The sequence below is a fragment of the Aptenodytes patagonicus genome, chromosome 3 (assembly GCF_965638725.1).
Source record: "Aptenodytes patagonicus chromosome 3, bAptPat1.pri.cur, whole genome shotgun sequence".
NCBI classification, from domain to species: domain Eukaryota; kingdom Metazoa; phylum Chordata; class Aves; order Sphenisciformes; family Spheniscidae; genus Aptenodytes; species Aptenodytes patagonicus.
In genome coordinates, this window is record NC_134951.1 from 44017755 (window position 1) to 44043845 (window position 26091).

The 26091-nt window shown below is 45.0% G+C and overlaps 1 protein-coding gene across 3 annotated transcripts in view; it reads right to left on the minus strand.

Annotated features, from left to right (window-relative positions):
* BACH2 (BACH transcriptional regulator 2) overlaps nucleotides 1-26091 on the minus strand; it is a 196470-nt gene that overhangs the window by 125934 nt on the left and 44445 nt on the right. The gene's annotated exons all lie outside the window — the stretch shown is intronic.

Genomic DNA, 26091 nt, shown 5'->3' on the forward strand with positions numbered 1-26091 from the left:
TTTTTAGTGAATTTTTCTCACCTGCCTTTGTGCTGTGAGACAGCATCTCTAATTTGGCATTTTCAGTTCCTTTGGCAAAGTCATAGTGCTCCTACCATCAGCATTCAAATGTCCAGTGTTGGCTTTGATATTTCCATCCTTGGAAAGCCCACTATTTGGGCTTGCTTAGCTGAAAACCAGTTACATTTTTAGCAACCTATGCCTTGTTCACTTGGTAGTAAAACCAAAACACCTCTCTTACTAATTCTCCTGCAGAGGTTTTTTCTTTTTTTTCTTTTTGGTCCTGTCACAAAAAATAACAATCACTTCTACTGCACGTGGAGATCTGCTGAAGATATGCACTGTGTTTGCCTCCAATACACTCAGACCACAACAATTCCACCAACTGGATGTCCCCTAGATGCTCTGGGGACATCTTTACACTATGCCCACGCAACACCAAGAGCCTCGAGAGCAGGCAGAGCTCTGCCAGGCCCCGCATTACTGCTTTGGAGACAGAAGATGATGCTTGGCAATAGATTCCTCCATTCTGTCACCGTCCCTAACCCCAAGAAGGAAGTCTCCCCGTTAGTAAGCAGATGTCAGGCTGAAGAATTTGGTCCAAATCTGCTGACAGCTCTTATCTCATCATAGGAGTTGTCTGTTGGTAACACAGTGTAATTGTCATTTCATGTACTGTGTTTGAAATCTAGTTCAGAGCAATCGACCGCTAATTGGTTCCCAGTCTATAAGCTATTTTTCTGCCTTGGAAGTCATAATTAATGCTACTCCCTCTGAGTTATAATCATCTTGCTTCATGAATATATTATAGCTTTGTTTTCATTCTTGGATTGCTCTTCATCAATTCCTGGTCACAGACATTTTGCTTACTCAAAGGATTTTATTTAATGTATTCGTCCATCACTTTCACCTGCACCTCTTTTGTTGTTGCAGCCTTTCTTCCAAGTGTTCCAGAAACCTACTTTCAGTGGTGGTTTTTTTTTTCCAAAACTTTCCCTGAAGAACTTCTCAGAGGCTTGCCCGGCTCATGGTTTTCACCAAAGCAGGTCGTATCATTTCACCCGAGACAGAATCTCTTGCTTCCCTGGCACATGCTTTGCTGGAACAGCTACCTCACCATCTTCCTCTAATTTGCCTCTTTTCCAAGGACAGATTTTTGCCTGCAGCTGAACCCCAAACACAGAGTGTCGTATTATTGCTTTTCATCTCAACCATGTCATTTGGCCAGTTTGGTTTGGGTCATAAGACTCTACAAGCTTGCCCTCAGTGGGTTAGGTCACAACCTTGATTTGGTCGTTGCGTTAGGTGGTACCCATGCACCGCCAACCACTAAGGGAACACAGCAGTTTTCCTGTCACCTACGTTCTACTTGATAAGGATGCTGCAAGATTAAAAGATTGCATAGTACTCACATTTTACAGTAAGAGCAGCCATTTCAATACCTGACTTAAAAAAGAAACCACATCTTATATCTCAGAAGCAGCTGTGTTCGGTCTCCAGAGCTGCTGTGAATTGTTCATACCTTCTTCAGCATGACATTTTGCACTGCCTCCCTCCCTCGTTCCCAGCACACTAATACGTTAGTAGTTATCACCACCCGAATCTTATGCAGGTTCACGTTAGGACTCCCTAAATACAGTGAAACACAGAAACTTAACACCTACCAGAGCTGGGAGAAAAAATTCATAAAATTTTTTTTTGGCTACTGAACTAGCTCATGTTCTTCTATACTTATGGTGCTATTTGGTTCAGCAGATGGAGAATGAAAAGGAAGGTCCCTTTTGCCAACAATTTATACTGCCTCACGTGAGAGATGTTATCTACACTCGGGCCCCACGTGACAAAGTTGTTCTGGACCTGACAGTGGGTAAACTGTAAGGGAAGAGCAGACTTTGCACTTGGATGGCCAAGCCACAGACCTGAAATATTAACGTTCAAAAGTCAGGGTTCAAGAGAGAGCCAAAATGGGCCAGCAGTGTTGAAAAGAACAGTAGCCCAACATTGCAGAAAGCCCAGTCCTTCAGGGAGACAGGCTCCACAGAAAGGGGAAATTTAACCCAGATGACCAGTACCTGGGACTTGCTAACTTACTTTTTCAGAGTAAAATTGTGGGGGGTACCTATCAACCAAACAAGAGAGAGAGAAGCTAGACCAAATCAGGACGGTATGAACTGTTCTGTAAATCTCCAGGATGGTCAATGGATTAGGTCAGTGCACTATCTGCACTGGTGTCATCCTTGGCACCAGCCAGGTTAGTGAATGGGGCAGGAGACAGGGTGGGGAGAGGGGAGAAGGAAAAAACAGAGTTCAGGGTTAAAAGAGAGTCTTCTGGTTAAAAAATGAGACAAAAAATGCTATTATCCGAGATATTTGGAAATCAGGGTATCAGCCTTTTAATCTTGCCAAATCAAGAAAGAAGACACAAACACGGAAGACAAAGAGGCGTTCAGAAGAACATAAGAACCACAGATGACTTAATGATATTTGCAGATAACCAGCTCTCAAGTAGTATAAATATAGACTGAGCAAGTATAATCAATGTATAGCTTGCCTTAAAGAAGCCAAACCATCCGCATTTCACCTCTTCTTGTTAACACACCGTAACAAATGAACAGCCATGTAAAGGCTAAAGGAAACAACAAGGGACCTGGGCTGTGTCAAAAACCTTCTTGTATAACCCCGAGCAACCTTCTTGTATAACCCTGAGCAACTTCTTTGTGCTTCAGCTTACACACACATAAAAGCTGTGTATACGGCAATAGGTGTCTGTAAGATGGGTTTAACTAAAATTTGGTGGTTAAAGTACTGTTCAGTGTAAAACTGAGAAAAGTTAAGTAATTCTGCCATTTGTGGTTATCTGATACATCATTTCTCCATAGAAAACAGCTTTGTTCCAAAGTACAAAGACCATAAAAAGTGCCCTGTGTTTCCGAAACTGAAAGAAACTCTTAAATCCACTTGTTCAAATCCAGACTTAAAATGCGTTAAGCAACCCCCCTAGACTTTCTGAAACGCAGACCATCACACTTTGGAGTTACTCTCCGCTGAGAAAGAGCCATCAGCAAATGGATACAGCACACAGCCGGTACCTGTCTGCACTAACTCCCCACCAAGTCTCCAGGAGAGAACTTCCAATGTACTTTTTTCTAGCAAAGAGCAGGTGTCTGAGTAAATACAGGTGTCACAAAAATCAGTAGCTATTAGGTCTCGGATGAAGAAAAGAGGTTGAAGGAAGACTCTAATGACTATTTCAGATTCGCAAGAGAACAGCTAGCTTCTGTTGCCCGAAGTAGTTACAATACTGCTTCATTTGCTTTGATTATGAATTGTGATACCTATCTTTCTTTGCCTGGCCTCATAATGGCTAGACAACAAATCTGTGCATGACTGTGCTGCAGTTTTGGTTTTACCTCTTGACAATTAGCCCTCTTTGACAGAGCATGTTTTAATATTATCTGCTGCCGCAATGCTCCATCAAAATTGGGTTTGTTGTCAGCTTTTGATTTTATTGCTTGCGAAAAAGCAGTAAAGTGCAGACACAGAAAGGCAAGACCTGAAGCATCAGCCCAAACAGGAATGGGCCCCAATCCCTGTTCCCAAAAGCAAGCACTTGAGATACTTGGAAGCCTGGAGAGCACATAGGGTCATCTCCTTCTTAGTTTAACTCCTCCACTTCTGTAACTCTCTTGCCTTCCATTTTAGAGCCAGTTGAGCAGACAGAAGAAGAAATACTTGGGGGATGAACGCCAAGGGAAGACTTCCTTGCAGAACATTTTTGTTTCGTTCTTCATTAGCGGGTGGGTGACAGCCGTACATACCGACGTGGGTGAGCACATGGGGGTTTCATGGAAGACAGAGTGCCAACGTTCATTCCCAGGAGGCTCAGTCTCACTTATGTGACGCCCACATTCACACTGCAATCACAACTGCACCAGCTACAATCTTGTTGGAGTCTCTGCAGGATGCTGGTTAAAGATATCCTAGATCCCAACCCCATCTCCCAGTATCCCAAGTCCTCTGACAGCAGACTCAAACTCGGGATCCATTATGGTAACGGAGAGCTTGACCAACAGCTTTACCACTAATATCATCTGCCAGGTTCATTATGTGTTTTAAAATATGTATTAGTCTGATATATTAGCCTGATTACCTATTCCTTACCAACTTCATAAAACAACAGCACTAAAGAAGACCAGCGATACCGGAGCTTTTGATGTTTGCAATGTGCTTACAGGGCCCAAATCTAAGAGACAGCATTGTTGCACCAAGAAATGTCACATCACGGTTTCCAGTAACTTCAACATTTCCCATTTCAATAAATAAAAAAGGGGGTGGAGAAAGGAGGACACTGTGTTTCTGCTCCACTTATTTGACAAATGCAAGAAACTGCGTATAGAAGAGATCATCTGACGCAACCTCTCTGAATCTTGCTGAAACACACAAACAAAGCGAGATCAACCAGGGTAACCAGGATTTGCTTCCATGGTTTAGGCAAATGGTTTAAAAACCCAGAAGTTTCTGGATACCTTAGCTGAATACTTCCAAATAATTAGTACCTGCACTCAAGTATACTCGCCAGTAAATAGCAGGTTTCAGAATTCAGCGCCTATCTATCTACACCACTTTAGTCTTTCAACAGATTAACTCCGAATTACAACTTCGCTACAAGTCTCAGCCTGGAAGCACTTCCCTCCCCCCTCCACCGAAATCATAGTCAGAAATGCTCCGAAGGAGACTAGGGAGATGATTTTGCAAAGCGCAAAGCACAAAGCGCTGACCTAAATGTGTTCCTGTGTAAGTAGGTGGAGATTCTAAATTTGACTGAAACGGCAATGGTTTGGTCCAGCCTTTTGTGTTTTTCAAGATCTGTGTAAGCTTTTAAAGCCTCTCATTTCATTTAAAGCAGGTTTTGCCATCTCTAGAAATGTTTTCTGCTCTTAGCCTATTTTGCTATAAACATACTGACAAATTGCACATACACATACTCTGCTGAATCCAGAAAAATGAAAGGTTTTGTGCTTCACCTGCTAGCTCTGAAACAGCAGCAGTTGCATGTGATGCTCTGGCTTGTGCCGGTATTTGGTAGCGGTGCTCCCCCATACAGGAGGGGTGGCTGCTTCACTGAACAACGTGCTCTGTGAGCTTTTATGCTAGGCAAGGAGATCCCAAAATATAGGCCAGCCGCATTTCTTATTTTCATCCATACAACACTGTTAAATCAATGGGATTTGCATGGATTAGTGAAGGACAAAATTAGCCTATTTTAGTAATGGTAAAATGACATTACGATTATAACCATCTCACACTCCCAAGACTAATTACTTCCCAACTCAATGTATCAGAAGGCTCTTCCTGCCTAACAGAGTCATGTCAGATGAAAATTTTTTTTTATTTTTTTTTAATTTTCTCTCTTTTAGACATGATGTATTTTAAAACTGAAAGAATTAACCACTTCATTCTCTTTAAAGAGTGAAAAAGGAGCACAGGCTGCTATGCCACTTGGTTAGAAAAACCAGAGTCAGAGGCTGTTGCCAGCTCACTGAACCCTGAGCTATGACATCACAGCTGGCCATGACGTAATTCCTTTTGGAAGATGGAGCTCTCTTATACACCAGTGAGGTTGCTGTTCCACCCCCAACTGCTCCTGAGATTCTCACACGTGAATAACAGTGCCTGTATGGGAACATTCAGATAAAATGTCACTGAGGTTTTGAAATGATAACCAGAAAATGCACTGTGGTATTAGTTCTGCTAAACATTATAAAAGCTTGAATTTTAGTTTTTATTAGCCTCTGCAAGGCTGAATTTCCCAGAATGAAGTAATCGGGGTCTCAAAATCATCTAAAAATGGCTTTGTTGTCCTCGCACTAAGGCTCTACATCCCCCCAGCTGGGATGATACTTATAAAATAGCTAATCTGACAGCAACTCAGTGGTTTTAAAGGGACCCAAACATAAAATGGGCTGACGGATACCTAGGGTGATGCAGAGAAACACGCTTTGCATGTGTCGGGGACACAACTGCTTTGGTACCGTGTTAAGAAATCACCAGCCACCAAAGGACCCGCGGCAGCTGCCCATCTGTACGCTGCTCCTGGTGCACGGCCACCACAAGGCAACTCAGCCCAGCTTAGCCTACAGCTAAAGCGGGTTACTCCATTTTTAGCTGCTGACAAACGAAGGGGTTATTTGCTTTTAATGCAGTGAAGATTACTAAGGGCAACAAGTTATTAACACAGAGCCCATGTGGACACTCGTTCAATGGACGCCCTTCCAAATACTTGTCCTCGAGTGCTGGTCCGGGGCTGTACCCTCAGCTGCGGCAAAGCCCGGTGCAGCTCAGGCTGGGGGGGGGTTGTCATGGTGCGGGTCTGCACGCGGCTTAGCGATCCCAGGGTGGGCAACTCCGACAGCATCCCAAGCTGAACCCCTGGCTGTCGTACATCAAGACTGATGATTTTCATAGCATTTTCCTCCAGAAGGCAGATTATTCTGGCTGCTTTGTTTCAAGCTGCTCGCACCCGTCACTCCTCGCATCCTCAGTAAATGCAGGGCTGGTTTACAGCCTTCGTCCTAGGGACCGTATCTCAGCAGGGTTGCATGCGTGCACTACAGTTTAAGTACTTTGGGACTGCTCAGAGTGAAATGCATAAATGCTAATGTATTACTAGACTCCTACAATATTTTTAAATAGCATCTCCGGTATATGGAACTATTTTACAAGCAAGTCAGTGTTCTGTGACACCAGAGATTTTTATTTTATCTTTTAAAGTTTAAATATCACAGAAAAGTGGGTGTTGATAGGATCTGCCAGCAGCACAAACAAAATGTACAAATCCAGACTAGAAATGAAACGATCTCTCCACAATAGAAAAAAACCCACAATATACAGCAGCTTAAAAGTATCAAACAAGCAAGTAGAACAAAGATTTCAAAGCACATTTGGGCATGCCCTTGTTCAGGCAACATGTCAAATCCACTACTTCTCCTCCCTTTCTCCTTGACAGACGGTCTGACTGGGCCCGAAGCCACACCACCAAGCTGTGATCCTGGCAAAACCCACAAGGTAAATAAAGTTGGGCACAAAGTGCGACTGGATGGGAGGCATGCAAATGCTGAAAGATGAGATGCTGGAGATTTAGCAAGCAGCACAAACTGCTCAGAAACAATGCTCCGGCGCAATGCCAAGAGTGCTCTGGAGGTAAATGCTACATAGCGAGGGCTGTATCCATCTTCAGTTGAGGCCCTCGTGTGTTTGAAAGGTTAAATGCTTCAAATTTCCTCAGCAAATCTCAATTCTGTTCATTTTTCCTCAAGCTACTAAAAAAACCAAACAACAAACCCTCAATTATTGAGTTAACATTTCGTGAATTTTTTTTTTCTTCTGTGCTGCTAGCGTGGCATGAAGATGCAAGAAAGTGCTACCATGCTCTTTTGCAAGACAGGATATATTTCGTCGGTACCAAACCACCTATACGCGTGCTCTGTAAGATCAGCTGATTCCCTCAGAGCTAAAAAACATCAAGGAGATGCCAAGTCATATTATTTGGGCATTTTCTTTTGTTTTAGTATTGTGTAGTGGGACCATCTGTGCGAGACCCAATCAATAACCAAAGCCAGCCACAGCCAGATGACAAGTCTCTGCTTCTGCAGGTTTAAATGTCAAATTACTGGTGCCATTAGAATTCTGGTTCGCTTTTGTGCTGGTTTTGGCTGGGATAGAGTTAATTTTCTTCACAGTAGCTAGTATGGGGCGATGTTTTGGATTTGTGCTGAAAACAGTGTCGCTAATACAGGGATGTTTTCGTTACTGCTGAGCAGTGCTTACACACAGTCAAGGCCTTTTCTGCTTCTTACACCACCCCACCAGCGAGTAGGCTGGGGGTGCACAAGAAGTTGGGAGGGGACACAGCCGGGACAGCTGACCCCAACTGACCAAAGGGATATTCCATACCATATGACATCATGCTCAGCATATAAAGCTGGAGGAAGAAGAAGGAAGGGGGGAGGGATGTTTGGAGTGATGGTGATTGTTTTCCCAAGTAACCGTTACGCGTGATGGAGCCCTGCTTTCCTGGAGATGGCTGAACACCTGCCTGCCGATGGGAAGCAGTGAATGGATTCCTTGTTTTGCTTTGCTTGCGTGCACGGCTTTTGCTTTCCCTATTAAACTGTCTTTATCTCGACCCCCGAATTTTCTCACTTTTATTCTTCTGATTCTCTCCCCCATCCCACCGGGGGGAGTGAGCGAGTGGCTGTGTGGTGCTTAGTTGCCGGCTGGGGTTAAACCACGACAGTCCTTTTTGGTGCCCAATGTGGGGCTCGAACGGTTCGAGATAACGACAGATTTGATTGGAATGTGCCAGATCAAATTTATAGCTGTTGTTGCTCTTTAGCTATCAATCGGCAGGCTCCTGTGCTTGCCATGGGGCTGGCTTGCCTTACTGTATATTCGAGTCTAGTGCTCGTTAGTGGCTGCTTTTTGCTTTCGCTGCTTGCTGTACTGCTGCACTGCTTATCATCTTACTCTGCTCTGCCTGGGAACATTCTGATAACAGCAATGGCCATGCGCCTGGGCTGGCAGATGGCCAGGGCATCGCTGCTGTTTCTGTGCTGCTGTACTGGGCAGGCTGGAACTCCAGTGTGAACTTGAGTCGAAGGGACTGTGACTTGTGGATGAGTCCACGTGGGAGCAGGACACCCCGAAGCATCTGCGACCATGGATAAGCCCATGCCAGAGCAGGTACATCTCGAAGCGTCTGTGGCCCTGGTTATGTCTGTGCTGCAGCAGGTATACCTCCGAAGGGACTGTGGCCCAAGGAGAAGTCCACACTGGAGAAGGTACACCTTGAAGCATTTGTGGCTGTGGATAAGTCCATGCTGCAGCAGGTACACCTTGAAGCATCAGTGGCTGTGCATGAGGTCATGCTGGAGCACCTCAAAAGCATGTGGCCATGGATGAGCCCACGACAGAGCAGGTACTCCCCTGGAGGGACCGCAGCCATGGGTAAGACCATGTTGGAGCAGGTTTACTTCTGAGGGGACTGTGGCTATGGGTAAGGCCACGCGGGAGCAGGTATATCTCTGAAGGCATTGTGGCCCATGGTGAAGGCCACGCTGGAACAGGTGCACCTCAAAGCAACTGTGGCTGTGAATAAGTCTATGCTGCAGCAGGTATACCCCTGGGGAGACTGTGGCTCATAGGTAAGGCTCCACTTGGAGCAGGTACTCCCCTAAGGGACTGCAGTCTGTGGATAAGTCCAAGCTGGAGCAGGGGCAAGGGGAGGACTTCATTGCAATGTTAAACCCGATGGTCTGGTTCAAAGGGACCAGGGGTGGAGATTGTAATGGAAATACCTTTAAATTGTTGTAACCCATGATTTCAGTTGCATGTTACAGGAATTACTATAGCAGGAACAACCTGAACCAATAGAGGACAAGCCTTACAAGAAGCAGTGCAAGTGCAGCAGTGACCCGACCTGAGCTGGTTTTGGTGCCCAGTAACTCCACGCAACGCACCACCTTTCCTGTCCTGAGTGACCACCATAACAGATGGAGCCCAAAGTCATGGACTGAATGAACTCAGTGGACATTCTGTGGACATTTTATAAGGGTGGTCCATAGACTAAGGGAATGATATCTGTGTATTGTATCAAAGGATGGGAAGGGGGGTTGTAGTTAATGAGGATGTATTGGGTAGTGTGGGACCTGAGCATGACGTAAATGGTATGGAATAAGGGATGGAGAATGTGCTGGTTTTGGCTGGGATAGAGTTAATTTTCTTCACAGTAGCTAGTATGGGGCAATGTTTTGGATTTGTGCTGAAAACAGTGCTGATAACACAGGGATGTTTTCATTACTGCTGAGCAGTGCTTACACACAGTCAAGGCCTCTTCTGCTCCTCACACCACCCCACCAGCAAGTAGGCTGGGGGTGCACAAGAAGTTGGGAGGGGACACAGCCGGGACAGCTGACCCCAACTGACCAAAGGGATATTGCACACCATATGACGTCATGCTCAGCATGTAAAGCTGGAGGAAGAAAAAGGAAGAGGGGGATGTTCGGAGTGATGGCGTTTGTCTTCCCAAGTCACCGTTATGTGTGATGGAGCCCTGCTTTCCTGGAGATGGCTGAACACCTGCCTGCCGATGGGAAGGAGTGAATGAATTCCTTGTTTTGCTTTGCTTGCGTGCACAGCTTTTGCTTTACTTATTAAACTGTCTTTCTCTCGACCCACGAGTTTTCTCACTTTTACTCTTCTGATTCTCTCCCCCATCCCACCGGGGGGGAGTGAGCGAGCGGCTGTGTGGTGCTTAGTTGCTGGCTGGGGTTAAACCACGACACCAGCACAGCTTTTAACTTCAGATCAAAGCTAACATAGCTGGGAAGACAATGCTTTCCACCCTCCGCCTTCCCCCCCTCCTCGCTGCTCTGAAATCATCTGTCTCCAAGCCAGAACTCTAAATGGAGTGTAGGGCAAGTTCAAAACAGAGAAGGTTGATGGGAGTCTACTGCCAATTCCGCTCTGCAGTCACAGCTTGCTCCCACAGCTCCATTAGCTGCCTGCAATCAAGGGCAGCCGACAGTCCTGTGTGCTGTCCAGGTTTAATAGGTTCAGCTAGTTAATGAGCAATGGCTAGATTGCATTCCAAGTCCTCACATCATTCATAAAGCAATTAAGTGTACACTTCTTGGTTTCCTCCAGGAGCCCGAGAGGAGTGCCTCGTTCTACTGAGTGGATAAATGCAAGCCACAATTTTCGAAACTGAATAGCGTGACACAGTGGGAAACTGTCAGAATATTCAGCATCAAGCTGAACGTATCGTTACTTTTCCACAAGCCTCTAAAGAGCTCCCTTACCTGTATACCCATGGATTATAGATTGCTCTTGCCAGATGACACCAGGAGCTGTAAGCCACTGGGAAGCATCTCAGTGAGCTGCTGACAAAGCAGGCTAGGGAGCCGTCGTGTTAACGAAACTGAAGATATTTAGTTTGAAAGCCACTGCAAAGGCAGGGGTACGTTTTACATGTATACTTTTTACACGTTCCCAGCGGAGGACTGCAAGGCACCTTGCAAACAACAAAACACTTATCCCCAGATTTGCAAAGCTCAGAAGCTAAGTGACTTGAGCCCTTGGGCATCCCTCACAAAACCAGGACCATGTCCCTAGAGGACAATGCTACCTCCAAGGGCAAAGCTGGGGGAAAAGCAAGCATTTTCTTTTTCACTCGCACATGCCCGCTCACCCCCCATGCTCTTGCACTACTTCGCTGCTGTTAACATATGTACCATTACTGCTCCAATGCCCCTTCCAAATGTTTGTGTCTTTTTAAGCTCTCACTTCCAGGGCAAAGTTACCTAGTTATCTACTTCCCTACTGTTCTCTGGTGGTACAAAGAATCCTCAGCCTTAAGTGGTTGATTCACAGTTGGACCAAAGCTGGATCCTCAACACGTTCTGAAAGGATAACTCCTTACACGTGCAGGCTGCCTTTTCCAGGCTGTACAGCCGAACCCGAGGGAGAAAGGAGTTCTGCTGGCAAGGACCTGTCTTTTCTCTCTGTGAAGTGACTGAAAAGACACGCTGCTTCTATCTTACACCAAACGTTAAGAGCCATGATCACAGAGCTAGTGAGTAGATGGCAGCCACATCTAGAGAACAAGGAAAGAGAGATGCTGGTCATACGTTCTTCTCTCCTTATCCCACGTACAGCACTCACATATGAGACTTACAAAAGCCTGGATACTCACTGGTTTATAACATCATTACTAAAAAGAAAAGAACAAGAAGAAAATCCCCAAACACTCAAGATCCCTTCACAACCTATTTCTATAAAACTAGGAATCAAATAAATCTATCTTGGACAAAGGGATCTTCTGAATTTTTAAGAACCAGATTACCCAATCACTAAACCCACATCGATTCAGTTTCTCTGAGTGAAGACACACAGAAGTATCCACTATCTAAACTGGAGATGAGTTTAAGGAAAAAAAAACCCCGAACCCAAACCCTTCTCTCATTTATCAAAAACCTCATCACTAAACTTTAAAAAAAGACTTACACAATAACACAGCCTGGTCGTTTTACTTTAAATGCAAAACCTTGGTATGGAAAGGAAGCACAGCTGAAGGGTTATATAAGTTTTTTCTTCTATTATTCTCCATTTCCTTCGCGCATGCCAGTCAAAACTATAAAATACTTGTGGGAGAAATGCAGAAGGCACGGTTTCACATTCCAGAAGATCTATTTCCATGTGCTGTGTACAAGCCAGGCGACCACCCAGAAAAGTTGGGCAAACACGATTTGGCCCACCAGTACTGCAATCGCATGCTAGCAGCCCTTCTCCATCAATACTTTGCCCTGTATTTGCTACGAGAGGTAACCACCAAGCCTTATGAGCGGCCGAGCCTGCGGCAGGATCACCTCTACGCCTGCTCTGAAACAATACTAATGAGCAGCTCTGCATTTTCTCCTCTTGAGAAGCTGTGCCAAGTTCAGACACAGTGCTAAAATAGTTTGGATACACCACACACAAGAAAAAAAAGGAAAAGAAAAAGTAGATAATCTTAATACACGAGCCTGTAATATTAACAGCTCTTCACTTCTCAAACCCTTCCATCCCCTGTCCCTTTGCCGTCCATCACAATGCTTTCACCCCAGTTTTACCGAGGAAAGGAGAGCAAAGGTGGGTCATCTGTAGTCTGGGGAAAGGGTATGACCAGCTATTTCCTCTCCTTAGAGCCTACAATTATGTTATTTTCTTTTCATATGTTGATCACAGAAAGATTTGGTAACTGTTTCAGAGTCACAAAAAAGAAATCAGTCCCTCGGAGGCCAAGCTGGTTGAGAAACTTTGCTGGCTGGAGCAACAGAAGTAGGCATGACTTGCCTTTAACAAAGCAGAAGGCATTTGTTTTTAGTTAACTGGATAAAGGGCAGTAAAACTCGGACAAGTATTTATTGGACTGGAGTGCCTGCAGCGAGAGGAGGGCAAGATGTGTGTAAGGCTTCTGCAATCCCAGCCTTGGAAGGGAGGTAAGTGAACTTTGGTTTCACTGTTGGAATAAGATAGCACAGAAAGCCTGTGGTATGCGATGTAGAAACGCTGATTTATAGAAGGGATGTTCCAGGGGGGCGTGGGGGGGAAACCAAAAAAAGGCCTTTAGAGCTTTCCCAAGATGATACCTTTTCTACATCTGTTGGCCATTACTTTCTGCCAGTTCAACACGGTCGAAAGCACGAGCTAACAAACTGCTAGTGAGATTTTTGCTTTGCAGGAATGATGCTTTCATTTCAGCAGCGAGGAATGCTGACTGTACCCTGGGTGTCGCTGAAGCATACCCCTCTGATCTCTCCAGCGGGAACACCAATTAAATTTAACAAAAGTAACAAGTATTAATGGAGCCTTACCTAGTCTCGACCCAAGCTGACACTCAGCAGTGTTACTACTGGATGATACTTCAGTACATACCAGTATGTGGCCCCACCAACCGTGACCAAAAGGCTTATTTGGCTCTCAGCCATGTACCCCTGCTCGGTCCGAGGGTAACATGAGAGGGGCGGGCAATAAGAGACCCCAGCTCTGGATTCGTATCAACTCTGGCAAACGTGACTGACTTTCAGATCATAGCAGGGCAAAAACATGGGGAGGTCTTCCACCAGGGATGGTACCACCTGGGGATGCTGCAGATGCTTGTTGGATGTGTGGTGGGGAGCAAGAAACAAAAATAAAGAGGAAAAACAGGATGACCTTGCAGTGCTTAGCTGGAACTGTCAGGCAACAGTTAATGCTGAGGAATCTTGCAATTCTGTTTATATTCTTTCACCACAAGCAGGTGTTGGGAAGCCCAGGATGGGAGGGGCATGCAGATAAAAAAAGAAAGAGGAACCACTTTTTTTTTATGTGCGTGATCTATTCAGATGAATCTTTTTTACCGACAGCCTCTTTTCCTGGAATCAGCACGGACGCCCAAATGTCACTCCCAGGCCCTCTGATAAACAGACAGCATACCTCAAACATTTAGGTTATGTTACCCGCTTGTGGTGGAGGATGACATGGTTTTGATGGGAGTTCTGGGGGAATTAAGTAATTTTTAAGAGAGACATTATTAAAACCTCCAGGCTTTTTCAAATTTAGATTTGTTCTGCTGTTTTTTTTGTTGTTTTCATACTATTATAGTCATGTGCTGTCATGTTTACCATCTGAAAAGTGAGGAATAAAGGCCAGATCTCCATTGACATCCATCTCGCTTCTTCCCTTGGTCACCTTGCATACAACCGTGCATATGATTTTTACACCGACGGATTTTGTACAGAGAAATGCTTTGACCTGCAGATTTCCCCCCACCCGCTGCTGCTCCTTGTCCAGCACCGCAGCCACCTCGCTCTCTCCTTTCTTCTGCAGCTCTTTGTTGCTGAATGTCAGGGTCATCGGTGCCACCGGCTGACATGATTAGTGTGGCTGACATTACACCACTGCTCTAAAGGAAGCAGGCAGAGGGCAAGGGGAAAAAAAAAAAAAAACACACAAAACAAAACCTGCAGCCATTTTAGGCAGAAGGAATCAGGCTCAAATAGACATTAGCAACCTCACTCTTTCCAATTAAAGAGAAGGTCCTTGCACCGCAATGGATGTATGCGGCATTTCAATGCGCTCCTGTGCTCGTAAAATCAGTACACTTCTGCATGTCCCAACACACATCCTGGAGGTGTGCTCCAGTTCTCGGACTTCAAAGGCAAAGATTAGGAAGGGGGAAAAACAAAATGGTTAAAAAAACCCCCCAACAACCGGCATCAGACAGGAGATAAAGCCTGACCTGTGATTCAGCAGATTCAAATGCTCAGAAGTACAACAGCCTGTGCACTACTGAAAGACAGCAGCAGTCCATTACATGTATTGATTTGCAGCACTTTGTCAGCACTAATGATGTTACCTCATTAAAAGAGATAAATGCCCTACTGTTCTACCAAAAGCATCTGCTCCTTCCTCCTTCTCGCCTGTTCTCCAGCAGGGCCCTCAGCAGCAGCACAGTGAAATCAAATCAAAATCCAATGCTAAACTCGCTTAGAGCCACTTGCTAAGGTTGCTTTTTTGTTATTCTCCTCTTTATTTAATTTTTTTTTAAATGGGGTTATTCTGTGTTTCCTACCAGGTATCTCTTTTCTTGATACTGAACGGGCCCATCAAAGGAAAACAAAGCCCTGTGAACCACCACAGCCCTCCTGCGGTCAAAAGACTTCTCAGAAAATAAACTAATGTCTACCTCAGATAATTCATTGACTGTTAGGTAAAATGACAGGGGCTGCAACTTTGATCAAAACAGGTGAAGCGACAGGTAAGGCAGCAATAATGACTTCTGTCTGTTAACGCCCGACGATGTGTTGCCACACACACGCAACATGCTGGTTTTGTTTCGACAGATTCCTCGTTACATGCAAAGGTAGCAGTTTACCATAATGAATGTTTTATGCATAATTCCTTTGTGTATAGGGTCTCCAAAGTACACATTATTAAAGTCTATTAAACTCTCTATTTAGCAGAATTACCAATGTGCCTTTGGGGAAATTATTACAATGAAGCCGTACCGGTATTTAAATTCCAGTTGTTTAACCATCTTTTCCTAATCACCAATCCAGGTATCGACATTAAAGTGCAGTCAGACTTCTTCCAGCGCGGCATAAACCTGTCTATGAGCTGCTTATGGAAATTCATTAAAAAAATTAGTATTTCAAATTGGCATGTTTTTCATAATTAGCCTCAGAGAGCTGCTACTTTAATAGGAACCCCTTCCTGATCCTCTTCACCAAGCAGAGCACTCCAGAGTTAAGCCTGGTTACAGAAACAATTAACTATTTGCAGCCATACAATTTATATCAACATATCAGTATCTGCAAGATCCCAGCATATTCAAGGAAAATTTGGCCAACAAGGTCCCATTCTTTACAAACGGCTTTTCTATGAGAAAGGACCTGTCTTTGCATGGGACCGCCTGGCTTCAGGATGGAGCAGCCCAAAAGCTGCTCAAACTTGGTGTATGCCCAGGTCCCTCCTCTGGTCCAGCTACTAAACTCTCCGAATTGTGCGTAAAGCAACAACAGAGCAGCTACTAACTGTTGGTTGTGCCCCTCAGACCATTTCCCCCGGACATACTGCACACTGCAGCTATAGCTAGCTACTCTCTAAATGTGCCATTTTTCATGGCAATGAGTCTTAAACTTAATTCCCAAATTGTACATGTGTGCCCACGCCTCCTGTGATAAGAACAGGTATTTTAGTAATGGGAAGAGTCTCACATTTCTCAGGGGAGAGAAAGCAAACTTCATCATACTAGAAATCACAGGATTCAGCTTCCTGGGGTGGGGTGGAGGAGACCTAGATCCTAACCTTTCTCATTTCCTCCATGACCTTCAATAAATCACTGTGTTCCTGCCTCCATTTCTCATCAGTATGAGGGTGATATTTCATCCTCTTTTAGATGACCAGACATGCTCAGGTTCTATCTATGGGGCAGTCAGGCTCTCCAGCAAAGACAACTGAACAAGTACCTGAACAGATGTCTTGCCCTTGCCACTACATCACAATGACAGTTTTACAACTTCAACACCAGTTCAATTCTCAGTCAACTTCAACGACAAAACCAACATTAATATATTGAAGAAATGCTGACAAAAAATCTTACTAAACCAGTGGGCACAGAAACAGAACATAAGTAATGAAGGGGAGTTGCTCAACAGGGCTTCACATCAAATGTAAATGCAGAATTTAGGCCATCATACAACTGCATGTTTTGATATGCCAGAATAAAAGTTTATGTCCAAGCACAGATAAAAGGAGGACTAAAATCATCATTGGAAGCTGGCAGGTATAGTACAGTAAAGGTTCCTCTGACAAGTATGAATCAAATACTGCCCACTCTTTTTGGCTCTAAGGCAAATTCAACGCCCTCTGGCAGGCCTACACAATAAAGCTGTTTCCATCATGACCGAAAGTCCTTCAGAGAACAATCCTTGGGAAAAAAGCACAGCAAATGGGTGGGCCTATTTTAGCCATAGACTAATTCCCTATAAATCAATGGACAAAAGTGCTTCCTTTCTCCAGTTACAAACCCTAAGCCAAATCACCTTCTCTGTTTTACAAACACAACCTCATTGACTTTGCTCGAGTTACACATGCACGAGAGCAGATTTTACCCTTGCATGCAATGGGAAGCCAAATCTCCCATAAATAAGAAAGGAAACAATCTTAACTGAAGTGGAATGAGGAACATCCCTTTCACCTTTGAAAAGGAGACGTACTTCTAAGACAGAAGGGAAAACACTAATTTCACTTCTTCAGTTTGCTTCTCCATTAGGAAAGACTCTTGTATGCTTAGAAAGGACATGTTTTTCAGGCTTTTAAGGTTACCTTATCCTACTGCAGATCAGAAGTCCAAGAATATCAGATGTTGGCTTAGAAAAAAGTCTCCAGCATCTACTTCACTATCAATTAAAGAAGCATCTCTTTCATCCAGTTTGATGGGGTGGTAGATCAAGGGTGCAGCTCTACTGCAGCCTGAAGCCGCGAGTCCCTTTTTCTTATCACTTGCTCCTTTGCCTCAACCCTAGTTTCACGAGCACAAGGTGAGATGGTTCTGCTGAGTTACCCAAAATCCAATCATGTCTTTAGTTTAGTTAGCTGTTGGCTGGATTCACCCCATCAAGCAGCTCATGGTACAGCCTCATAAGCACCAAAGCAGGTGCAAGAGGGAAGGGAGGGAAGTCCTGGCCAAGGACACTCTGGGGAGAGAAAGAGGATGAACAGCCATAACTGGGACTGGCTTAGGCTGCCATGAAACCTTTAGTCCCTGACGCCTACCAGAAGACATCGTAGAAACACAAGACACAGTGCGCAGTATGGGATTTAACACGGGCATTGCAATACATGTGTCTAATGTTCCCATCTTCTTACGTCCTCATGTTTATCACATCTGGCAATACAAGGTCACTTTTTTTCCATGGTGTAGACGTGGTGTGGCCTTCATTTGTTATTGCGGCACGTGGACAAGCAGCTACCTCAGCCAAGCTGTCGCTTTGTCTCTCCTGCCATCTACTGTACTGAAAATCAAAATATGTGTCACCAGCTCGTGTGCGTCTCCACTTCTGTTTGGAAATACCAACCTTCAGTTCTTCTAGAAGTACCACTGCGTGCATGTGGGAACTCCCTGCTGTCACAACTCCTCCAGCGATGCTATTCAGCATTTCCTGATGAAGGCTAAATGCAGCACTTTGAGCTCTACTTAACTCCCTGATGCTTCAGGGTTAAAATTAGCATTAAATACTAAAAATTCTCGAGTTTAGGGCACGAACTCCTCTCCCCCTTTGCCCCACGGAGAATTAATGACAGAAGATTTATTTTAAACGGTGAACAGGCCATGATGCCCCATAAACCTCCGTCCCTTTATTTGCTGTTATTTCCGATGACAACACTCACAAGGGGCAAAACCCAGCAGAAAAATAACTTCCCATTGGGCGTGTGACTGTCAGCCTGGGGGCAGGGGTGAAACTCTGGCTGCACTTGAGCTGCGTAACCAAATGAGCGTCGCCCAAGAACAGACCTGCCAGATGCAAGAATCTGCTTCAGACCGTGGTTTACCCTTGTCCTTTTAACCTCTCACTCTCAAAAAGCACAGCTGAGCAAGTCTGGCTGTGCCACGCGTACCCTCGGCAGTGCAGTGCTACCCACGCAAGATGTCCTCCCTGGGAGCAGCATGTGGTCCCGCTGCCTCCGATGTCACCGGCTGCAGAAGGGGCTTCACTAATGCTTGTGCCCAAGTGATGCATCCAAGGAGAAGACAATTATTTTGTCACAACCATCTGGGTTCTGCCATCCATCCAGACACTGTCAATCACAGTGAATGGCATCGAGAAGGGCAGCAACAAGTCCAAGCCCACCACAGGGGCTTCAAACCCATTCATGGTACTACATGGAAGCTAATAAGCAATCAACCCGAAAACGAGTAGACAGATATCCCACGTTAATTATTTATGCCATCATCCCAGAAGGCATGACAACTTTATTTTTTACTATTTTATTATTAATTTTGAGAAAGTATTCAAACAGAAAACAACGAGCTGAAGTTGCTAAAAGAAATGTCATTATTTTCTAGTAAGAAGCTACCTTGTGGGTGTTGGTTTATTTTCCCATATATGGCATCCCTTTTACCTAATCAACAGCTTGGGGCTCTATGACAGCAGGTATCTTTGATAAAAGGAGTATTCTGATGGAGAAAGACATTCAACATTTGCATGATCAAGTAAACTATCAAATGTATTTATTTATGCTGTGACCACAGTAATCAAGAGGTATTAAATGTGGAACTGTGCATCAGTTAAACGCATTTTAAATCTGATTTTTCACTGGTTGCAGTAAGGAAATCGTTGACTAGCAGGACTCTTTAGGGTCTTTACAGGCTGCAATTAGAGAAACGGATACAGAAGATAAATTGCTCTACTCCTGCAAAAGCAAGTCTTACTTTTCCAAGTAATAGTGGGCCTTTCATCTTAGCACTTAGAATTTGATCAACTGAGAAAAAAACATTAATAAAATTCCACTCACTCACAGATGAACATACCTGAAAAATAAGGACATCTCTTTTCCTTAAACAAATCTGACAAGGCTATAACTAAAAATATTTGTGTAACACACACAGTTCGGTATGGACACAGGAAAATAACTGGCATGTGTAACTGGAGTGTCTAATCCCAGCCATTTAGCCACCAAAATGCCTCAGGAGCTGTGATACATCCACTTAAAGCCAAATATGGCCCACAAATATCTATTAAACATGAATGAATTTATCAAGGAGCAACAGTATGTTCCCATTAATTGCACAAAGGCTGCAAACAGGTAAAAAAAGATATTTTTACAGTGTGTGATCAGAAGCGGCAATTTAATTTATAACAGAATCAAGGCAAAAAACTAAAGGATCATGTTAGCAGTTAGTAACGCTACAGGAACTATCAGTGAAAAGCTAATGGAATGAACAGAGCCTTAAAACAACTTGGTATTTTTTAACACAAACTTGAAAAATCTGCTACTGCAAGGGCAGTGTCAGAGGGTGCTTGCACATCCTTGCTAGAAACTCTCAGACAACTCTCAAGGATCCCTAAGGGTGCTCCAAGGGAATTAAAGAAGCCAATTTTCTATACGCTGTGCTGTCTGGATTGATGTCTCACTAAACCAACAGGCAAAGTTTAATTTCCAAAAGGACTTCTACCTCTGCTGCGCTCGACCGAATGGAAGGGAAAGAGATTTAAGCTTGTTTGGTCTATGGCTGACGGAGACTTTCTAGCAGAAATGGAAGTCAGCCGATGAGCAGGTGATAAGCTGCTCCCAGAGTTTCCCTTGCTTTGAGAGGAGCTGAGTGGCTGGGAGATTTTCGGAGCAGATTCTCCAAATAAGCTGTTAAGAGAAGTCGCTATCCAGAAGGCTCGACAGGAGGAAAAAAGCAGGGAAATCATAGTTAATGGGATTTTGCCACAACCAGAAAACGGCTAGGTTTCCGAATATGTTACAAACAGTCCTGCGCTTCACCGCTGCACCAGTTCATTGCTGGATGAGAAAAATTTACATAGCTTTAATGCCTTAAAAAGCTCCACGGAAATTTAGATTAATCTGTTTAGAACAAATCTCGCCTCTCCCCTGGGATGCGCTGTAGATGCATACATGAAGAAGAGGAAATTGCCACCACTATACCATAGCTTCTGTGATTTTCTGTAAGGGGGAAGCTGTCAGGCTAGAGGTTTATTTATTTTGAGGTTATTTCATAAGTCCCATAAACGAATGTTTGCAATACAGGGAGGTCACCACCCCGCTCATCTTCGATATCGCCGCAGAGAATTATAAAGTTTGCCCAAGTTTTCTGTGGGAGGGAATTGCTATCCGATCCTCTCAAGCAGGATAATTTGAGCTCAAAAGTAGAGGGTTACCTCGCTCCCAGAGCATCTCTCCTTGGCACAACTTCAGATCGAGGAACGTTATGCAATTAGGGCACAGAATAAGGTCTTTGGAAGGAAATATAGTGCTCTCACGCCTGGAGGAAAGCAAGCAAACCCCCAGCTACGGGTTGCATCGCTTTGGAAAGAGCAACCTCAGCAGAAGGTTGAGCAACCTCAGCAGGAAGTCCTCAGTGCCTCCCTCACCAAGGCGGCAGAGCCACCTTGGTGAGGGAGGCACTGAGGACCTCCTGCTCATCCTCCAACCTAGGTGGAGAGAGAGTTGGTGGCTTAAGGCGGCAACGAAAGAAAAATTACCATAGATGCCCTCTACCTGTGCAAACTGAAGCCAAGCACGGGATGTGACACAACATGTACAAACTCCAAACTCATCCTTAGATCCCAAAGGAGACAGCGCCACTGTACGTGCAAGGAGGGAAGATGCCAGCAGCAGAGAAATTTCTGGTCTAATCGTGAGATAGAGGAAGAGGCAGTAGGAGCAGAAGAATTGCAATGATAGGAGAAGCAAGATAAAAGAATTACAGGGCTGATAGCATCTTACAGACAACACACTTTTAGAAGAAGGGAAGTTGAGCGGCCGTGAAAGCGGGAAGGAAGAGTAAGGCTGATTTTCCCGATAGTCAGGTCATGAACAGTTCCCAAAACCTGTCTTAGCTGGGCTGGTTGTCCAACATAAAGATGCAAAAAAAGCAAAACATGTGGCATCTTCGGAGCGGAAAAAGGAGATACTGGGGAGTGGGGCACTCTGCAGGGGAATTAAAAAAAACCCTACAAGTCTTCTGTGTGCTATAAATAGAGATGAAGCTATTGAGCTCTCAACCGATAACGAACATGAATAGTTAACAGAGGAGTTATGCAGAATTGTCCACTAAGACAAAAATCTTAAAAACTTTGGCTCCTCACAAACGTCTTTTCTTTTGGAAATCCCACAGCCACTGCCGGGAGATTAGCTTTATAAAGTGAGAATTTAACTGGAATTGCAGCTCTGGGTAACTATGGGAAATGTTGCTCACAGCAACAGAAAATGTAGGATAATTAGGTATTTTGGGGAAGAGGGGAAAGAAAGTTACAGTAACTATGCAAACAGAATAAATAACAACGCTGTCCTTCTCTGGGACCTTTCCGAGGATCTCAGAGCAATCTACAGCCATTCCTCGTTAAAAGCTGCCACGCTACAGCCACAGCTTATTGCACGGTCTAGGTCGCAAGCCTGGCCATACTTCTCATCCTTATACTCTTACCCCCCTGCTGATCCTCACCCTGGACATCAGCTGTAAGCTGAGGGGCAGTGACCCCATCATGGGTTTGTGCAGTGCGGGACCCCAGCCGGGACTCGGGGTGCTGCCAAGTGCTCCTTCAACATAATTAACGAGGCGGCCCGATCAAGAGACACAGAAGACAAAAGGTTTCCACCAAGTGAGAAAACTCTTAAGCGCGAGAAGTGAAGGCTCTCCCCACGCCAAACGTGCTCAGCGGCACAGCCCGGCGGGGCAAGCAGGCTGGGAAAGCCAGCCGTCTTTCAGACAAAAGTGTAAAAAAGAAGCGGGAGGATAAAAAAGGGAAGACAAGGTCAAGCAGAGGGAGGCAGGCTTCAGACAAACCCTCCCCTCCCCGGAGGAAAGCACCTCAGTGGACACCGCTGTGGAGTCTGCAGAAGATGCTGCTCAGCAGGGGAAAGGGTCAAGTTAAAATACAAACCCACATTTACACGCTCCCATGAGTTCCTTAACTGCAGCTGAGAATTTAAGGATATGCTTTGCATTGGACTTGTTTGATTGCACATGTTTTCCACTAATTTCCAGTTCCAGTTTCTGCTCCTACTCTGATTTTTAATAATCATTGGGACAAAACACTAATATTCAGATATTGCCTTGCTAAGAAATTTGGAGTAACTGGAAGTTATATTAACAATATTTAAATACAGTCCATGTCTATTTAAAGGTTTGAATGCAACTCGTTAGAACACTGCATAAATTAACCCAACCTAATTCTCCCGGATGCATCCAGATCTAAAAAGCCCTAAGTTTGATGTTCTCTCTTACCACCCACTTAAAAAAACCAAAACCAACATGCTGGGGTTAGCTTAGGTTGCAAACGGTTAATAAAATCAACATTCAACTGAATAAATGCAATTTACTCCCTGATGCAATGAAGATCATGCCATAACCAGTTCAAAACCAAAAAAAGAAGAGGCGCTCCCCCGCCCCCTCCATGCACACCCACCCTCCCCCCCCCCCGAATTTCGCTGTTAACGATGCCCCAGCGCAGCCTGCCCGCTCGGGATCCTGCATCGCTCCCTCTATCCCTCCCCACCGCCTGAAACCATCCCTGGACGGAGCGAAGCGCGCTGCTGCCTGCCGCCGGGCTCCCCGTCCCCACCGCCCCGCTCGCGCTGGCGGCCAGACAAAGCAAACTCTGGTTGCATCACGGAGCAAACTCATTTTCCAGCAACCTCCCAGCCCGGAGTTTACCGCTACTGTAATCCGGTGCTGTCAACAACGCCGCCTTTGTTGCGCGCCCGTGCGCGCGGCTTGCTTGTTGGTTGGTTGTTGCTTTTTTTATTATTATTATTTATTTCAAGGAGAATTTTTGTTTTAAATGAGTAATCTGTTTTCGAGTGATTTCTCCTCTGCGCTGGCTCCACCCTACACTGTAAACGAGACATTACCTTATACAAGAATGAATCTGCTGCATTCCTCTGTCTAGCTGCCTCGCAGCACATTTCCTACGCTCGCAGCAGCCCCGGCAGCGCACGCTCTCCCACCCCTTCCCCCCCACCTTTTTTTCTTTCCTTTTTTTTTTTTTCCTTTTTTTTTTTTTTTCCTTTTCACTGCCTCGCTGTGTTTTTGTGTAAATGATCTCACATGACTCAACAAATCCATCTGCCTGGAGCAGGCCAAGTTTGGAGCCTTCCCAGGAGGGAGGAGAAGAATTGCTTTGTGGAAAGGACCTGGAGCTTTGCCCTTTCTCTGGCTCAAATTACCCGCCTGTCAGGCCTGACAGATTTGGCTAAAAATAAAAGGAAGCGGGCCGTGAAAAGGAGATGAATGAGCTCAGCAGTTCCTTAGATAACATGGGCCTGGTGTTGCCCAAAGCTCCCAGAGCAGGAACTTCAGATGCCGGGCATGTGAGTGTGGTGCTGCAGCATAGGTGAACTTGGCTGCTCGGGGACCCAAAAAAAAAAAGGGGGGGGGGCCCTGAAAAAAAAGGGCAAAACCAACCATACGCTGTTGGAAATAAACGGATTAAAGACACACAGAACGGGAAAACTGCCTGCTGTAGGTTTTGAGCTTGTAAAAGGAGAGATTTACAGCATTTCCAGTGGGGAAAGGGGGCGTACGGGGGTGTGGCGGGGGGATGCACGTGATGTCAGCCTCCCGCCCTGCCCGGGGAGCCTCAGCATCCTCCCTGCAAATGCCTGCCCAGCGCCCGCAGCAGGTATTAAGCACTTAGTTTGGCAATGTAATGACACACTGCAACAATCTGTAATGTGAGGCAGTCAGCAAAGCCCTGGCTCGCAAAGCTCTTTCTCCTAACCATTAACCATATGTTTGGCTCTGCTGCCGCCCGAGCGAGCGGGTGTTCCAGCGCACCATCTGGTTTCTATCCACACAAGCAACTGCAAAGCACAGAGTATTTCCCTCTGGAGCTGTGTCTTCCTCCCTGGCTCCCCCTCCCCGCCCGGCCCCCCACTCCTCCACTCCCCATTTTCCTCCTTCACCCCCTTTCAAGCGGCAGCCTCGCCTCCCCGCCGCAATGCTCGAAGCGCTGGGAACCGCGGCCACCCCACCGAGGATGCGGCAGAAGAGCAGGGATGCTGAGGCGTGCCGTCCCCCATGAGCTCGCACCTCTGCACAGGCACACACACAGAGGGATCGCATCTCTCAGCGTCGATGCTTGTTAAAAAATAGGCGTGTTCTTGACCGGTCCAGGAGCTGCTGCAGTGCCCCTCGCATCTCACTCACGCACACACGTGCACAGGGAGCGTTCAATTTGGATTACATCAACTCCATCCCGACACTGCAAGAAGGGCTTCAAGAATGAACCTAACAACAGGAGGACAATTAGCAGTTCTATCTCCTGCCCCCAAACAGGGCTTTCTAGGCACATCAGGTGTCGGTCCCCCATCCCACCAAATTAAGAAGATTCTGGGGGAAAAAAGGAAAAAAAAAAAAAAAAAAAAAGGAGAAAAAGGAAAAAAAAAAAGAGGAATGGAATGAGAGCGAGCTGAAGAAAAAGGGATTAAAATATTTACTTTTCCTGTGATAACTAAACAAGCTCTTTCTGAAACTATTAAAAAAGCTTTGAAGCGTTATATTTTAGAAGACCTTGTACCATATGTTTGCTTTATCATTTTATGAATTCTAACTACTATTTATGTTTTTAAAGCACTTCCATCCTTCTGTTTATTTCTGAAGTCACCTATGGGAGATCAGTAGTAATTTTCCTCTCAGGTTGGCCAATTTAAGATTAATTGTGACCTAATGCAAGTATTCAAGGATGCAAGCAATAGGATATTCAGCAAATCTCACACTTGCGCCTTTAAAATAAGTTTATATTCTGCAATGAGTCACACATACAGTGTTTATCCAAGTTACCAGTGCTACAAGAAAAAAAAAAAAACATTACATTTGCAAATACATACAAATCGCAGCTGTAAGCACCCAACTGCTTATACCAGGACTCGTTTCTATGACTGGATATTGATTTTTTAATAATGTGTCATTATACCAATGTTGATACAGCAACTATCTTCCCGGAGTATGCAATTTAATATTAAAAAGAAGCTGGCTCTAGGAAATATCAAATCCGCACCCATTCACATGCTATTTAAACATCCTTCTTGGTCATGAACATAGCAATGCAAAGCCACAACGGCGTTTTTCCCACCTAGCACCTAACAAAGGACTCGCCAGTTAAAAACAGCTCCGTCTAAGGCAAATAGCTCTGCTATCTGCTTCTCAATAAAATACTGCAGAACCTCTCCAATCGGCGCTGGAAACCAAGAGGCTACATTAAAAAAGATGCATGTTTTTCGAATCTCCTCATATGTGTGAGAAATCAGCGCACGAAAAAGCACGCTGTAGGCCCTTAT